This window comes from Myotis myotis, unplaced genomic scaffold, assembly GCF_014108235.1.
Source record: "Myotis myotis isolate mMyoMyo1 unplaced genomic scaffold, mMyoMyo1.p scaffold_m19_p_1, whole genome shotgun sequence".
Taxonomy (NCBI): Eukaryota; Metazoa; Chordata; class Mammalia; order Chiroptera; family Vespertilionidae; genus Myotis; species Myotis myotis.
Genome location: NW_023416313.1, coordinates 154,170,719 through 154,187,068, shown reverse-complemented (window position 1 = coordinate 154,187,068; position 16,350 = coordinate 154,170,719). Strand labels below are relative to the sequence as shown.

At 37.7% G+C, this 16,350-nt stretch overlaps 1 pseudogene; it reads right to left on the bottom strand.

The window, feature by feature from the left end:
• Positions 1–470: 470 nt before the first annotated feature.
• On the bottom strand, positions 471–751 carry LOC118664422 (annotated as a pseudogene).
• Between the last annotated feature and the right edge of the window lie 15,599 nt (positions 752–16,350).

Genomic DNA, 16,350 nt, shown 5'->3' with positions numbered 1-16,350 from the left:
TCTTTCTTTCTTTCTTTCTTTCTCTCTTTCTTTCCTCTTTTTTTAGGGGATATATCAGTCCATCATTATAATCACTGCACCCATGCATTTGCTTTTATCTTCCTTGCTCCTTTCTTCCTTCCTCCATTACACTCACTTGATAAAACTCCAAACCTTGGTTAAATCCAGTTCACTGCCCACTATTTTCCTGTACCTGGGCACCTAAACATGGCTAAAGTTTAGTTCACAAAGAAAACCACCATCATGCTGATGGGTCTACTTTAAATCTCTGACCTTTCATCCTAACTGAGCTCTTTGTGCCAACCCAGCAATCTTACTACATATTCTCTAATCCATTCATTCTCTGACACGCCTTAATGACTAATTCACAATTTTTCCTTTCATCCCAGACCTTAAACACTTCCTCTCTTTTTTGTCATATAAATGAACCCATTTATTATAGGCTAGCAATGTTTTAAATTGTGGAGCTTCTACTGGCCCTTCAATTCCTTCAGTCTTCTGAAGGCAGACTTTACTGTGAGGCCAGAAGTGGTGTTGTAGGTCCAGCACCACCAGCTCCTGTTTTCATGCAGGAATCACAGGGCCAGATCCCCACAACTTGTCTCTTTCTCTTGGTTTTGCTACGGAAGGAACAAGTGTACTTGGTGTACTGGCTAATTTCAATTTTCATCACCATTTTCCTGAGGGGTCCTGTGCTGTAGTGGGTCCTATATGTACTGACAGTTCCAACCTTCTTGGTTCATTCAGCCATATCACTGCAAGCTAGGTCCAAACCCAGAGAGGAACAACTCCTCCTATCTCTTGACTCTCAGATGATGACCTTAATCCACAGAGCTAATAAAAAGCAATCAGAGGAAAATTTCCTGTACAACTTAATATTCTATCTACATCTGCCTTCCTCCTGTTACTGCAGATGAACTGTTTGTGCACATATCTAAGGCCAATTTTGAGGCAAGGGAATTTGATGTCATAAATTGGAATACTAACTATGGAGTAAGTTAATCTTTGCCTATAAACTAGGCAAGGTACAGAGTGCCAGATTTGTTGTTCAGCTTTTTTGTATGTTGACATTATAGTGAAAAAACAACAACCATACTCTATTGATTCATGTCATCATGGAAATAGACAGGACACCATAAGTCACTTGTCTACCCCCTCATTTTACAAGTTGACATCTAAAAAAGTAAAATTACTTTCCCAAGGATATATATATATATATATACATTTTAATGGGCAATTAGAGGAAGGATGACAGGCAACATAAGGGTAGTTTCACAATGTTTTTTTCTGTAGAAATTACCAAAAGTTAACAAAAGAAGCAAAAGAAACACCAAAAACGTATGATCAATGCTACAACTAGGGAAGGATCAAATGTGTTATCCAAATGCAGCACAATTTAAATCAAATTGGAATAAAATGGTAGGAATCTGCACAGAATTCCTCTTCTAGAGAGTAGTAATGAGGGATAATATATGAATAAACTTGTTTAAGAAAACTGATATCCTCCCAATTATATCAGAAATTTGGTAAAATTTAGAGTTAAAATAGAGCAGGTAGATATGTGTTGATTCCTTTAGATGTACCTATCTCTTACTGTTTCAATACAATGACTTGGAGCCTGGCATGTAGAGCCACTGAGCTTGGTCATTTCTGTTCTGAGCCCAGGAAGAGGGAAGGAGAGAGGTGGGGGATAATCTATATGAAGTGATTAGCTTGATCAAGAACAACAGACAGCAGCCAAAAAAATCAAGGAGGCAGGGGAAAATGTGCTGTCAAACCAATATAGATCACAGAGGAAAATATCTGGGATCTGCTAACATAGGAAAACAAAGTGAAGTCCAGGATACCTACCCACCTCTGAACTCTACTGATGTATGAGGAAAATGAAAGAGGGGCTTCAAAACAAAATTCCCTCACCCTTTCTTCCATCCCCTCTAATATGATATCTGAGACACAAAACAAATAATACTGAACATTGTCATATGCCCACTGCATATGTTCTGAAAGAGTTTACTAAGTTCCCAGGCATTCAAAAAGAAAAAGCAAAGGGAATATCCCTGTACTATTTTAGGATAAGGATGGTTTGAAGAGAATGGCCCTATTCAGAAATGAAAGCCATCAAATAAATTTTGTTTCCACCAAAAAGAAAAAAAGAAAGAAAAAAAAGGAAGCAAAAACAATACAACGTACAGAATTTAGATAGAAGGAAGACTTTAGAAATGCACTTAAAAATATGGTATAAAAATTTTGCAGCTGCTTTGTACACTTAAAAAAATTGAAAATAACTTTAACTTTATGAAATAATAGCCTAAATATTAGATAAGAAAGGAATAAGTGAAAAGGAAGATGGTAGAACAAACGAAATAAATCAAGAGAAAAATAACACAAGAAAAAAATTAATGTATTAAAAATAGCAAAGAAGAAACACAGCAATAGAAAGAGAGAATCAAGATGGTGGCATAGGTAAATGCTAGTAGTTGCTGCCTACCACAACCACATAAAAATTACAACTAAGATACAGAACAATTATCATTCAGAACCATCTAAAATCTGGCTGAATGGAAGTCCTATAATTAGAAAAGTCAAGAAAGTACATCAAGAGGGGAAGATGCGGGGAATGGGCTGGTCCAACACCCACATGTGGTGTGGTGTTTTGTTTTTGTTTTTTTAATTGGGAGGGATATCTCCGCTGTGGAGGCCTCCAGTGAGAAGCAAGGAGTCCCAACCCCATATCAGACCCTAGCCCAGGGTTCCAGAGCTGGGAAGAGAAATCCTCATAACTTTGGGCTGTAAAAACCAGTGGGGATTGTCGCTGAGTGACAGACAGGGAAGCTGCTGGAGACCCAGACAGTACCTCTTAAAGGGCTGGTGCACAAACTTACACAGTCTGGCTTCCTCTTCATGACAGCGCCAGGATGTTGCTTTGGGGGGTCCAGGAACATACATGGAAGTACTGGATTGTTGGGCATCAGGGCAGGAACTCGGGGTCAGCTTTCTCCCAGACAGTGGTGCTCGCAGAGGTCATTGTTGCTGTGCTAGGACCTCCCCCATTGCAGAGCTGACTGCCAGCCATATCTGAGTTTCCATCAGCATGGCCTACACTGTGTGCTCCACCCTGTTGATTACCTGAGACCCTGCCTCATCCAATTTGCAACCCCATCCAAGTTGTTTGCAATGGCTTTTCCATATGAATGGCCTGTCCCTGCTTAGGCTTCAAACTTTTCTAAAATCTCTCAAACAAGCAGCAACTGGCATCAACATGGCCCAAACTTATCAATAAGAGGTCCAAGATATGGCACTAGCACCAGCCTGCCTTGCTTCACAAATGAGCCCCCCGGGCATTTCCAAGCCCAATACAAATAGCATCCTTCTGCAGATCTCTCTGTAGCTCCTCCTGGGTGGCCCAGGAAGTGGCTAACTTTGCATATCCCTGGAGGCCCCAGAGCCAATGCATTCCATAGACAGCTTCAGACCATACCAGATTACAACTCTACACATCCACAAGCAACACACTCAAGGGGCAGACTCAATGAGCACCAAAGCCCCACTGAAAAAAGTCCTGCTTTATAGGGGTGTCTCCTGCACAGCAGCTCTTCCACTGTAGTCACAGCTGGTTCTCACAGCCAATTGTCCTGGATGTAAACTCCTCCCAGTGATGCCACCAGCAATCGAGGCTCAACTACAACAAGACTCTGCACAAAGCCCACATAGAGGCACACCTAGCGGGTCCAGCTCAGGTGACTGTGGAGGCTGAGCCACTGAGCTCTACAGGACACCTCCTACACAAGGCCACTCCACCAATTCCAGGAGACATAGCAGCTCTATCTAATACTTAGAAACACACACAGGGAAGCGGCCAAAATGGGGAGACAAAGAAACATATCACAAATGAAAGAAATGGAAGCAAGCAAACTACTAGATAGAGTTCAAAACAATGGTAATAAGCTTGTTCAAGGATCTTAATGAGAGTTTCAAGGGACTTAATGAGAACTTAAAAGGACTTAGTGAGACTTTCAAGAATCTTAGCGAGTATTTCAAAGACATAAAAAAAGACCAGTCAGAAATTAAGTATACACCAACTGAAATAAAGAATAATTTACAGGGATTCAACAGTAGAGGATTCCAATAATCAAGTCAATTATTTGGAATATGAGGAAGTAAAAAACACCCAATCAGAAGAGCAAAAAGAAAAAAGAATCCAAAAATATGAACATAGTGTAAGAAGCCTCTGGGACAACTTCAAGCATACCAACATTCACATTATGGGAGTGCCAGAAAAAGGAGAGAGAAAGCAAAATATTGAAAACCTATTTGAAGAAATGATGACAGAAAACTTCCCCTACGTGGGGAAAGAAATAAAATCCAGGAAACTCAAAGAGTCCCAAACTAGAGGAACCCAAAGAAGCCCATGCCCAGACACATCATAATTAAAATGCCAAGAGTTAAAGACAAAGAGAGAATCTTAAAAGCAACAAGAGAAAAGCAGTTAGTTACCTACAAGGGAGTACCCATACGACTGTCAGCTGATTTCTCAACAGAAACTTTGCAGGCCAGAAGGGAGTGGCAAGAAACATTCAAAGTGATGAATAGCAAGGACCTACAACCAAGATTACTCTACCCAGCAAAGCTATCATTTATAATTGAAGGTCAGCTCTAGCCGATTTGCTCAGTGGATAGAGCATCAGACTGTGGACTGAAGGGTCCTGGGTTCAATTCCAGTCAAGGGCACATTTCTGGGTTGTGAGCTTGATCCCTAGTAGGGATCATGCAGGAGGCAGCCAATCAATGATTCTTTCTCATCACTGAAGTTTCTATCTCTCTTTCCCTCTCCCTTCATCTCTGAAATCATTTAAAAATGGGAGAGAGACTTAAAAACTCGGATTTTTTTTTAAATTACAGTTGCAAAGACTATGGAACATTGTCTATAAAATTCTCAGGTTAAAACTATGTGCATCAGACAAATTGATGTATTTGAGAAAAATTCACATTCTCAAATGTGTAGTGACTCAATAAATGCATTACCCATGTCTGATTTCTCAAAGTCATACTTAAAATGTAGCCCAGACTTTCATTTCCAACAATAGGATGGATTAGATTCTAGAGTTGCCAGATATAGCAAATAACAATACAGAATGCCCAGTGAAATTTAGATTTCAGATTAACAATGAATAATCTTTTAGTGTAAGTATGGCCTATGGCTTTGCAATATTTGGGATATACTTACGCTAAAAGAGTATTCCTTATTTATCTGAAATCTACGTTTAACTACATTAAATTTCTTGCAACCATAGGTGGTCTGAGAAATATCCCAAAACATACAATTAAGAAATGCTGATTTAAAAAAAAAAAAGAATAAAAAACAGACAGACTAAAATATCAAAATTGTGTGACTGAGCTCAGAAGGTAAACACACACACACACACACACACACACACACACTAAGAGAACAAATTAGAAGCAAATGGTAAAGCAGAAGCTGAAATGATTGCAATTACTTGCCATGGTGACACAAATGCTTGTGTTTGGATGGCCACTCAGGAGAGAAAAGGGCACTTTGGAACTGCACAGAGTTGGATCTGAGACCTTTGTATAAACCAGCACCCTGGAGAGGCTCTATTCTCTGTGAAAGGATGAGCTAGGGAAATATGCTCATGGCAAAAGACAATGAGGAACTTGTCTGTCTTGGCTTAGGCTCTGAGTAGCAAACAAAGCACATTTCCCAAAGAATTCAAACACACCGGTTTTTCCTCAAACAAATTTGGAGTGGAATCTACATAACTACTGACCTGGACTATGTTTTACTTATTATCCCAAACCATTTATTACTTGCTACAATTTGATAATAACTCCAGTTTTGAATGGGGCATATTTCTCATTATGAATCTAAATATGCAGAATGGTTGTTCTGTTTTCAGTCATACACTGTGTAAAAATGGTATCTTAAAAACAGTATGACCTACTTGCATATTTATCTGTATTAAAAGCTTCATGAAACAATTATTGCAGATACACAGCTACTGCTTTTTAAGTATTTTTTAAAAGAACTGTATCTCCTCTCCTATATCAATTGCATACATTTTCAAATGTATCATCTGAGTTGCAAGGTTTAAACAGGAAAACGTTCACAGAGAAGAAGAATGTTGAAGGAAAAGAATTATAATTTTAGTCATTGTGTCCAAATGATAAATTTTAACCTGAAATAATAAATGTGTTCTTTTGTTGTCAGATAGATGTTGTAAACAGAAAGAAATTCTGGATGTTCCTACAAATTATAGCCTCATTTCAGCATAGAGACTGTTTACCTAGCCTACAGAGCACATAAAGAGATGCTGCTTTATATCGATCAAGTTACAGAAGACTCCACGTTATTACTTAAAAGTGACAATACTTTTGATATTGTCGAAATATCCGGCCAAAGTAGCTCAGTGGTTGAACGTTGACCTATGAACCAAGAGATCACTGTTCTATTCCTGGTCAGGGCACATGCCTAGGTTGCAGGCTCAATCCCCAGTGTGGGGCATGCAGGAGGCAGCCGATTAATGATCCTCTCTCATTATTGATGTTCCTATCTCTCTCTCTCTCTCCCTTCCTCTCTGAAATCAGTTTTAAAAAATGTATTTTTAAAAAGTGACAATTTCTGTTTTAAAGAACTTTTTCTTTTAAAATCATTTCCATATCTTCATGAAAGCCAATAGTGGCATGTTTATTTTCAATTCAAAAGAAAACTCTATGTCTCTGGAATGCTAACTACTACCATCTTAGTAGTTCCCAGAAAAGAGACCCAAATTGAAAAAAAATTCCACCAAATTTCATTAATTTTTCTAGAATTTCAATATGGATTTTTTTAGTCTTAAGAAAACATGTATTTTTTTTTAACTCTATGACCATCTTCAGCTGATTAGCATATAATTCAAATGCACACCAGAAGTTATCATTTTAGTGTCTGAATTATTGTTTGTTTTTTAAAAGTCTTTTAAACATAAATAGTTGAATCAAATATTTCACATTACACAGTTCAATTTCACCATGTTAGCTAAATAAGAGGGTGCTAAGAAGAGAATATTACCTAAATTAAAAATTTGCCACTTTGCAGCTCTAATCCGGTTGGGAAAAGATGAGTTCTGTCTAACTTATCAGCAAGAGGTCTTTATTGCCTTAAGTATTAATTGACTAGGTTCTCATTAAGGTCAAAAGTACACTTGGCTGACCAGAGGCAGCCAATTATCCCTTTGTCAGCCGTGCTCATTTACATTGACTGAACATAATGGTAATTATTTGACTGCCAAGTCACAAGGTCGCTGAATCTTTTGTGCACTTTGCCCTCCAAAAGGCCAGCAGTCATTCAGACACCAGAAAGCATTTATAACAAAGATTTAGTTTATTACTTATTGACTTAAATCACTCTTAGAAACAGGTGTTTCATTCTCTTTGGACAAATGATGTATCATTTCTTTGTGAAATACTTGAGTCTGGTTGAAATCCTGTGGTTGATTGTGTCTGAGGATTTTTGTTCAGCAAGCAGCTTGCAATTGAAACTCCAAATAGCTTTTTAAAGAGCAGACCAATCCAATGACTATATCCTTTTGTAATCTAGACTTTTCTCCTGCTAAGTGACTGCAGCGAGTTGGAACAGGCTGGGCACACAGGTGCTGAAATGCCTCTGGGGCCTTAGTCTCGACACTGAAGGTTAGAACCGCATTTGAGTCTCACCTTACTGAAGACATTGGTATGCTTTTAAGTACCAAATGCTGTTGACTTGGGATATTGGATATTTGCCATAGAACAAAAGCGAAATGAAAATGCAAAATTATTCATGGACCAATAATCTAAAATTTCTGTCCCAGTGATTTGCATCATCATAAATTATTACATCTAATTTACATGATGGTGATGTAATACTTGTATTTGTGAGCTTTTAATTTTATTGTTTCCATTTTATCTATTCTACTTATATTGAACATCATTATTCCTTACATTTTCTTTTATTGATTTAAATATCAAAGATGATTCCATGTGCTAGATTTTAAGGAAAAAATATTTTTGTTTAGTACATCACTTTTACAACTTGTACAACTTGTAGTCTAGCTCAAACTAGGAACCGAAGATTCAGCCTAGATCAGTGATGGCGAACCTTTTGAGCTCGGCGTGTCAGCATTTTGAAAAACCCTAACTTAACTCTGGTGCTGTGTCACATGTAGAAATTTTTTGATATTTGCAACCATAGTAAAACAAAGATTTATATTTTTGATATTTATTTTATATATTTAAATGCTATTTAACAAAGAAAAATCAACCAAAAAAATGAGTTCACGTGTCAGAGGTTCGCCATGGCCTAGATTCTGTCCTTTGCACTCGGCCCTCCCCACATATGCTTCCTATCAGGCACCACATTCCATCCGTTCTAGTTAGTGAATATCATCCATGGACAGAAGTTCTCTGCACTTCAACCCATTGCCACTGCCTCAGGTCAGCTACTGATTGTCTCTTGATTAAACTGTTGTAATACCTTTTTACTGGTCTTCAAAGTGATTTGATGGCTCTCTGTTGGCATGACTGTCTTCCCCCTAGACTTTGAGCTTTTCAAAATAGAGTGATATATAGTCATATGGTATCCCCAGCAAACATTTAGTGCTTGGCACATAAAGACATTCAGTAAAAGTTTACTGAATAAATAAGTGACCATAATTCACTTATAAATGTAAACTTTGATAGAATGGTAATTTGTTATGATTTAAGAACTCATTAAATCAAACTTTTCACTAGTATTAAATTATTAATATTTTATCAGACTATTATAAGGAGCAGTAAATTGTAATTCATCCAGGTGACTAAACCAACAGCATTAAATATGAAGACAGAGTGAGAGTCCAAGTCAAAGCAAAGAAATTATTATCATAATTCTTGAGTAGTTAAGCTACCAAGTATATATAGAAAACAAACCCATGTATTATCAAAACATTTGCTTTGCTTGTGGGACTGTATGATTTTCCTGAAATCCAACATTAGATTAGCAGTTATATATTGTTTACTAAGTACTGAGCACTCCATGTACATTATCTGCCATACTCTTAAGCACTCACATAATATAGATATACTAATTGTCATTTTACAGACAAGAAAACTGGTTTCACAGGGTAACTTATCTAAAGGGCACATAACCCAGGGATTGCTGGCTCCAAAGCCTGAGCTCTATCTACCACACTAATCTGATTGTAAGGGGCAGGCTTAGAATATATATTCCCACCATCTTATTCCATTTATTTCATTGTGGCTTCATTTGATAGTAAGTTTGCATCCTTTTTAAAACTTTGAACAATTTATTAAACATTATTCTGAAACTCCATTAGGTGTTATATAGAAATATTGGATTATGGACTGGATAATCAATAGAGCCAAAGATGAGGAAAATGACAGTGGAAATTAAAGGTAATATGACTTTGTAGTTAAGACTGCATGGGTTTTGACATGATACAGCATTACATTTGAGTGCCAAGTCTACCATGTACTATCTGTGTAACCTTGGGTGAATTACTTGATTTCCAAGTTTAAGAGTATTAATCTTTAAAATAGACATAACTACCAAAGGATATGTAAAGATCAAATGAGATTAGGCAGATAAGATGCCTAGCACAATAATGGCACATCACAATGGCTCAGTAATGTTAGCTATTGCTGTTAATAAAGGTTTTCTATAAAAATGAACAGTTGGGCTATATATACTTTGGTATGCATTTTTTGTGTGTATGTCCAGATGAGAAATTCCAGGTGAGAAGGCTTTTGGAAAGCAAGACCCAGTACGAAATATTAAGTCTCAAGTCAAGGGGTCAGGCTGACCCCAATAACCAATCAGGCGGAAAACCTGCCCCAGGACATTGTGTGTATTTTTCCAGTTAAGTTAGAAGACATTCTCATATCTCTTTTTTTCTACGTATTTAGGAAAAATCTTGCTATAACTTTCAAACACTAACAACAGGTCTACTGGAGAGGTGGGGGAAAGATGAATACATATAAAGAGAAATATGAATAAATGTAAAAAGCATAAGAATGTGTGGTATCACAAATTAACATCCACAATAAATTATCTTTATTATGCATCTTCTTTTTTTATTGTATGGTCTTACTTTACTGTCATATTAGGCACCTACTATTAACAGCATCTCATTTGATAATTACAAATTGTTGACATCTCTTCTAGATTTAGTTAAATGCAAAGAAAATCCTTGAAATGCCAAAAAAAAAAACAAAAACAAAAAAAACAATCATTTCTTATACCCCCTAAAGGTTTGGAACACAGCAAACTTTGAATCAGTCTTGGAAAGAATCCTCTAATTCCAGAAAAGTGTAGGAATCCCAGGTTTAATCCTCAGGCAGATAAGGACTAGCTGAACATGAAAGACAGACTGTGGTCAACATTAATTCTTTTCCAAATCAGGTTTTCATCACACTTTTTTATTTCTTTGAGTGAGACAAATGAATTTCTCTAATACTTTATCCATCCATTGTGAAAATTCAATTCAAAAGCAACTTTAAGGCCAGATGTCAATTTTGTTATGTTTAATTTTAGATAGCCCTCTTCTCTTTTCTTTGGCATTAGAACAAATTGCAATTACTGAAGTCCAAAAATTATAAAGAACTACTTAAGTGTTCATGTTAGATATCAAGATCAGACTAATATGTTAAAGGATAAGTTTCTGACACTAGCTGGGGCATGTTATAATGGTTTTCAGGAGAAAGTAGCACATTCAGTTTGAGAAGGTAAGAAGGGGAGATAACATGTTATGGCCGTGGCTTGGGATCTAACTAAAAAAGGGATTTTAACTATATTCATAATCAAATTTGATAATATGCTTTTCCCTTTAACAGAAATTTATATTTCCCATATCTTTATGGGTACACTTCTCTTAGACTAAGCAAACTACTTATAAAAGGAGAATTGAATGGAAGAGGGGTCATATTCTTTTCAGTGTCTTTCCCAGCCCTTGCCTCGGGCTCTCCGCACTGGGCCCCACCCAACCTGCTTTCATTCCTTTAGCTGCAGAGCACAGACCATAATCCAGGATCAAACATGCTGGAGCCTCGTTTCTTCGTCTCCTCAAGTAGCCCGCCAACAGATTTGGACTGTTTTTCTCTCCATTTGTCTGTGCAGAGAGTTTTTATTTTAAACTCTTCTAATTTAACAGAGGGAAAAGGTTAAAAAGAAAGTCAACCCCCACCACTTAAAAAAAAAAAAAAGTCATCCACAATTTCCCACTGAATTGAAGCCAAAAACTCTGCCAATTTTGCTTTCAAATCTCTGAGTTGCACCCTGACCCTTCATATGACCGGTGGGGCTTGTTGCATAAGGCCTATCTGGGCACCTTTCTGAAAGTGCTATCTTCGTCCGTATTTCAAAACACTCACAGATATTTTATCATTAATTAGTATTCATATTATGTCTCAAACAATCTGTTCATGAATAGGGGGAGTGAACTAGTTGAACAGCTCTTCTGTTTGTCTGGTGATTAACATGGATGATGTATGGAGAGCGGAAGGCCTTGTAAAGGGAGGGAGGCAGTCCCATGTTGGGTAGGTTTCTCCTGGAACATTTGGAAGCTTACCTATTTGGGAGGCTGGACTTCTCCAGAAAAACTATACTTGGCAAAGAGGCTGGGGAAACACAAGCCTCTTTAAAAATAGACCCCTGCCTCTTTGATTCACAGCATCCTGGATTCGCTTTTCATCACGTTAACATGCCACTTGGGAGCTGGCTGGACTCCCTTGCTCAGTGACATACATTTCATAGTGTTGTTTTTCAAAACCATTTGTTCTTTCAACCACAACATGCTTTGCATTTCTCTTTCAAATTTTAGGTTGTATATATAGATTGATCAAAACAATGTTTTTAACATTCCAAACAATTTAGAAAGATAGTGGATGGGTGTCAGTTAATCTATTATGTTCTCTTCCTCCTCCCCCTCTTCAGCTGCTAATCTTAGAACTTGTGTGCCAAATTGTGTAAGATATTCTTCCAATAGCTACATGTGTGACTCTTTTGTGAGCTCTACAGTTATGAGGACAGATTTGGAGTTGCATATGGGACTGTCACATGGTTTGATTGCCTTGTCTTCCCGGCACTGAGATTTCTTTTCACTGAGCTTTAATACTGAGGAATTTTTAGTTGTGATAAAGTTCAGCAAAGTGTCCATTAAGGAATTTACACACCCCAGGAATGTGAAAGGGAAAAAAAGGTTTTACTCACCATCACTCTATATTTGGCATCTACTAGTATATACATTGGACATTTCATAGGTTTACTTTTTCTAATAGTGAAAAAAATTCACAGAATTTTTATGAAAATGAAGAGTTAAGGGCCTTTATTATCCTCATTGCCTTTTTTTTTTTTTTTTGGAACAAGATCTAGTAGATATCTCAACAGAAAAAGAAAGCAGATGCTTTGTAAAAAAGTCTCATATAATTCATGTTCAATTATAGGGCATGGTTTGCAGAAAAATGTGATCTATCAACTGTTAGGAGCCAAAAGTCCTATGCCTTTAGTCACTGAGATGGTGAGGAGCAAATTCATTTTCAACTTTATGGACACATTGACAACCCTCTTTCAGGACCTGAGCACCATAGCCCCTCATCACATTGAACCACAGAACCACCTTTGAGGGATACACAGCCTTAAAACAAGGTTTTTCTCCTAATCTTATTTCAAATGTTTCTGGAGAATAAATAATCTTAGTGACACCTGTGTTCAGTGAATGAAGACATATTATGATATAAAAAGTGTTAATCACATATACTCAGACCTTTTTTTTTCTGTTAATGCCCAACGTGTATGACTATTCTTCCTGGTATAAACTTCACCTTGTCAAACAAATAGAGTGGTTAATTATTCAGAGATGAACTTTAATCAAAATCTTAATTCAGAAATAATAATGATGACCATCATGTATTGATTGTTGCCTTGAGCCTAAACTCTATAAAATAGATATTTTATATATATTACTTCTAATTCTAAGAATAACCTACCAAAGTAGGCATTATCTCCATGTTCACGGTTGAGTAAGAACTCCGAAATAGCTTGAATGAGGACAGAAGTGTATTTTCTTATTTGAGACCTTAATTTCAATTTCCTGTTTTAGGTTGGAGAAGTCCTGCGCCTGGCTGGGCCAATTGCACAGTGACCCTTATGAGTGGTGAGATACAGAGGGCAGCTTCCAGGCCCTTAAACCACACCCTGGAAATTCTGGGGCTGCACATAGAGGCACTGGACTTGGCCACATTCTCATGGTTCACTGATATGTGATGAGCAGCAGGTTCATGGCCACTGCTCTGGATCCCTCGTCGAACTTAAGGACACATGAAAAGGGACCTAAAGTATCTAGTTTATTGCTGGCCTACAAAAAGCAATTTATGAAAAGATTTTCTTCAGAAAATAACAAGTCTTTCTCGGTGCATTTCGTAAGGGTTTGAACTAAGTCTGGCATAATAAGGTTTGATTGAGCTGTTATGTTCTGCCTTGTAAGTGGCTGTGCACAATCGAGGAAGAAAATTGCTTAATAGAGAGTTACAGTCATCACTAACTTTATCTTAATTCTCCAAAGCAGCAAGTTGAGAGTTCTTTAAGAGCAGCTGAAAGCTCTTAGAAAATGTTGAAAAATACTCTGTTTAGAAATAATTCTGCCCATATGTCACACTGTACTTTTGGGGGATGGGGTTTATTTTTAAGATATTTTGTTCACTTAAGGTAGTTTTATCTTATTTCTCTGAAGACATTCAAAAAGAAACATCAATCCATTCTTCTAAAATATTTAACAGAGATCGGTTTTCAGCATGAGATCTGTACCTTGTTTGGGGATGTAACTCCTAGTTATCACACAGGCATCAAAAACCATTTCTGGAATAAATTGAATTTAGATCATACCATTATTTATACTACTAGAGGCCCAGTGCACAAATTTGTGCATGGAAGTGGGGGGGGGGGGGCCTCAGCCAAGCCTGCACCCTCTCCGATCTGGGACCCTTTGAGAAATATACTTTTGGACATACCTCTCACAATCCAGGACTGCTGGCTCCCAACCACTCACATGCCTGCCTGACTGCCCTAACCGCTTCTGCATGCCAGCCCGATAACCCCTAACCACTCCCCTGCCAGCCCGACTGCCCCTAACTGCCCTCCCCTGCTGGCCAGGTCACCCCCAACTGCCCTCCCCTGCTGGCCCGGTCACCCTTAACTGTCCTCCCCTACTGGCCCAGTCACCCCTAACTGCCCTCCCTTGCCAGCCTGGACCCCCCCAACTTCCCTCCCCTGCAGGCCTGGGTCCCGCCCAACTGTCCTCCCTTGTAAGCCTGGTAGCTCCCAACTGCCCTCCCCTGCAGGCCCGGTCACCCCTAACTTCCCTCTCCTGCAGGCCTGATCACCTCCAACTGTCCTCCCCTGCTGGCCATCTTGTGTCCACATGGGGGCGGCTATCTTGTGTGTTGGAGTGATGGTCAATTTGCATTATTACCTCTTTATTAGACAGGATAGTGTATCAGAAAGTAATAGATTTTTAAAATTAATAATAGATTATTGATTTGAATTTATTCTAGAAATAACTTAGAAGAATCTGTTCATTGTTAATGTCACTAGTTATATTGACAATATAATCATTATTTGCATATGACAATATAATCATTATCTGCCTAGTAAACCCAAGAGACATGTGAACATAAAGTGAATAAGAGTTTTAGTGAGTTTAGAGTTTAATGAGATTGGTACAGTCTTACCTAGGAAATATCAAAACATCTTTCACGTTCTAAATATCAGCAGTAACCAATTAAAAAGATAATGGGGGAAAGACAACATTTGCAGTGGCATTAAAAAAACTGTAAGAACTTTCAGGGCTTCTGTAAAGAAAACCATAAATCTTTACGGCAGGATGAAGCTTTAAAAAATTGGAAAGACTTACCATGTTTCTGAATGGAAATGACTTAAAGATACCTGTTGTTTATAATTTTATTTTTAAAAATAAATTTTATTTTATTAGAAGCAAGGCTTACAGAAAGTGTACTTAGTACAATGACTCTGAAGTAGACATGGGGGGGGGTCACTTGTAAAGTATATGATTGTCTCACCTCTATGTTGTACACTTGAAACTAATACATGATCATATTGAATACAAACTGTAACTTAAAAATAAAAAACAATGATAACAACCAGTTAGCTTTATTTTTAAAAAGTAGGCATGGAATAACAAAGCAGGCAAAGGTAGCCTAGAGATTTTTACTGAAAGAAGAAACTGGAGGAGAAACAGGGGTGTAAAGGAAAGGAGGAAGAATAAGAAAGCCTTACACTTCCAGAGAGTAAAATGCAATGTAGAGATACAATTAAAATCATGTGGCTTGATATAGTAACAAATAATAATCAGTGGCTCAAACTTGAAATTCCTCTTAAGAGTGTGTGTTTTCCCGTTTGCAGAGGTGGGAGTGTTTCTTAGATCAGCAGGAACACGGGCCAGGCTGCCCATTGCTGATTGGCAGGCCTTGCTTTGGAGATGGTTTTCGTCAGTGAGCCTGCTCCGCGCTGCACCGCCTCCACGGGGGAGTTTGCCAGCAGTCAGCACTAGCTGCCTCTCACTTTGATGATGACACTGGCCATTTCTCTGAGTCCAGTAAGGTCCAAGGCTTGTATATCTGAGAGCCTTTCCTCTTCCTGTGACTTTTGGGATTTATAGAATTCTTATAAAAGTTGCTTTCTTCAATAGAAAATATTTCCTGGATTTGTGCTTTATTTTAGTTTATTTTTGCTGTGGCTGACACATTTAAATCTGAGCTATTTCACAGATTATCCTTACCCCTTCATCATGGCTTCATTGGATAGTAAATGCAACCTAAAAATTTACTATCAATGTAAACTTTAAATTATTTAAGCTAAACTTAAGTTTTAATATGGAGTAAACATAGTTATTCATCATGTCATAGTGTATTTCTTCTCACTCATCCACACATGTGGGTCTCAATTTGGAGTTTGAACAAGAATCGCTTGTAGAATGTTTTCAGTGAGACTAAGGGGCAAAATAAATACTGGTCATCTTTAAGGATCTTGAAAAATAAAGGTAATTTCTCAGCATGCCAACCACACCCCCCTTACAACTAAATGTAACGCAAATTACCACGTAAACAGGAAATTTGAGTATTGCAGTTAGTATTTAGTTTCCTGCTATGTTAATGTCAATTTAGGTCCTACTTAAAGGAATTTGCCACAGAATGATTGTATGTCGTTATGTAGCTGTGGCAAGATAATACATTCATAGCTAAAGAGAAAATGAGTTGGGGAAAGATTTCTCTGAGTTGAAATTTATGGTTAGTATTTTAAGGTATAAT